Raw genomic sequence first — 2,349 nt, 5'->3', positions numbered from 1 at the left:
TAAATTGTGTGTTTTTAACACTGCAGTGAAATAACTTAAGATATTCTTTGTGTTCTTAGTATGAGGGGCTACTATATGTCATGTTGGCATAAATTGTTTTGTTAAAGGGAAGGTGTTTCTAATGGTGTTTCAGTGTTTGTATTGATACAAAGTAAGTTATTACTTTGCTCTGGGTGTTTTGGCCACTGAGAAAATACTGTATTGCAAAGGAAACAATCTTATTTCTTAAGACAACAAACTTATATTTTAAAAAGTTTTTCACTTCTGTTCATTGATTTCTAATTGACTTCACGCTTTATGCTGGGAATTGAGAAGTTGTTGGAAGTAGGATAGGTAAACCTCAGCATATAATATAAAATTCATTCAGGTCAGCTGCAGTGTTTAAATTACACATTTTAAATCCCTTTTTACAGACACTAAAGTAAAAAAATATGTCTTTCTGGGTTGTAAACATGTGATAATAACAATATTATACAGTCAATGTTAAATAAAACCCAAAAGTGGAATGTGCAGAAAATAGGATTTGGTTAATTTGTGGCATCATTTTTATGTTTGTCTTTTTTAAAAACAAGATTCCTAGAATAGGTTGGTACATTCTGATAAAGATTTACAGCATTTATAGTGTTGTATCACAAGGGACTCCCCCCAGGGACCATGACTTGCCGGTGTGTGTATATATTTACAAAAACAAAAGAAAAAGTTACCCATTGGGATACAAGGTAGCTGTCACAACTAAAGACTGTGGCTTTTTGAGGTGCAATTCCCTGATTTACAAAATTATTTACAATGGGTCTTACTGTTTTTGTGACAGGATTTATTCAGACTGCTGTGCTCTTCACTTGATGTGCCAAAATGCTATTAATCTAAATATTTGTAAATAAAGTCTTGTATCTAGATTAAATTTTAAAATCTCTATCTCAAGATCCATTAAATTAGTTGCACCTGCATAGTTCCTTTTTTCCTTAATATTTTTACTTTATGTATGTATAGTTCCTTTTGACATGTAAAATAACATATTCACAGGTTCCAGGAATTAGGATATGGACATCTAGGGGGCGGTGGTATTATTTTGCTTACCACAGCTAAAAGGTCATTGTATAAAAAAACAATGCTTTGCCACCTAATTTGTTAACAAAATAATCCACACTCCAGTATGCCTCAAACATGCACCATATGAAGTCCACTTTTTTCTTCCTTCTTGTTTTCACCTGATGAATATGCACTGATAGTAAAAGGATAAAATAAAATAAAATAAAATGTTACAGTACAGTGATATGGATGGCAGTCAAAATGTGGTCAAGTTATAACTGCATCATTGCAATGTAGAATGCACTGAGTCAGCAGGGGGCAGCAGTGAGGGCACCACAGATGGTCTCTGCTGTAGCTATTCAACCCTGCCACTTAATGTGAAAGCAGGCAGAAAAAATATAGAAATGAATGTGAATGTGAATGTGTTCCAATAAAACTTTACGACATTGCAAATTAAATTTTATATAATTTATATATATATATATATATATAATTTTGAATGTTGTGGAATATTATTATTCTTATTTTTAAAGGTAATTTTAAAATGTAAAGCCATTTTAGCTCATGGTTGTACAAGAATAGGCAGTGAGGACCACAGGAGGTATGTTTCCAAAATGGCAGCAGTGATGGATATGGATACCCCAAGTGGCACCAACAACAGCATGGGAAAGCAGCACACTGAAGGGAAAAAATGAAATGCAGTAACCCTCTGGGCCTGGGATATTGTGGCTCATAACTGTGCCATCTGCAGGAACCACATTATGGATCTTTCCATAGGATGTTGAGCTAACCAGGCATCTGCTACTTCTGAAGAGTGCACCGTTGCATGGGGAGTCTGTGACCATACTTTTCACTTCCACTGCTTCTCCTGCTGGCTCAAAACATGGCAGGTGTGTCTGTTGGACAACAGATAGTGGGAATTCCAAAAGTATGTGCACTAGAAAAAAGAATTCTTCCATCAAGCTCAGCTGTTCTGTTATTCATTTAATGACTTGCCCTCTTGTTCCTTAATTATAAATTAGATAGACCCATGTCTTTTATGCTTTGTCTTTCCAGTTTGCTATTCCTGCAGCCATATCGTATTGATATTCTGTGTCAAATGAAATCCAGGTGGATTCTAGAACAGATGCTGTCTGTTATATAGATGTGAAAAAAGTGAACATAAATAAAGAGTCCCCTCTTCCCAGGTTGGAAAGCCAGCTTTTGCAAGAGAGATGTTTGTTCATTAGAGACAGAGCAGAATTGTCCTGTGAGCCCATCTCTTGGTCACGAGGAAGCCTGCTTACTGATGGCAATCTTGGGAAAGTTGCCTCTCTGCTC

At 35.7% G+C, this 2,349-nt stretch overlaps 1 pseudogene; it reads left to right on the top strand.

Moving 5' to 3' along the window:
- The first annotated feature begins 1,625 nt into the window (after window positions 1–1,625).
- Window positions 1,626–1,970, top strand: LOC136131100 (E3 ubiquitin-protein ligase RBX1 pseudogene; annotated as a pseudogene).
- The last annotated feature ends 379 nt before the right edge of the window (window positions 1,971–2,349 follow it).

Source organism: Phocoena phocoena, chromosome 11, assembly GCF_963924675.1.
Source record: "Phocoena phocoena chromosome 11, mPhoPho1.1, whole genome shotgun sequence".
NCBI classification, from domain to species: domain Eukaryota; kingdom Metazoa; phylum Chordata; class Mammalia; order Artiodactyla; family Phocoenidae; genus Phocoena; species Phocoena phocoena.
Note: the sequence above shows the minus strand (reverse complement) of the source record. Positions and strands in the feature narration are given on the sequence as shown.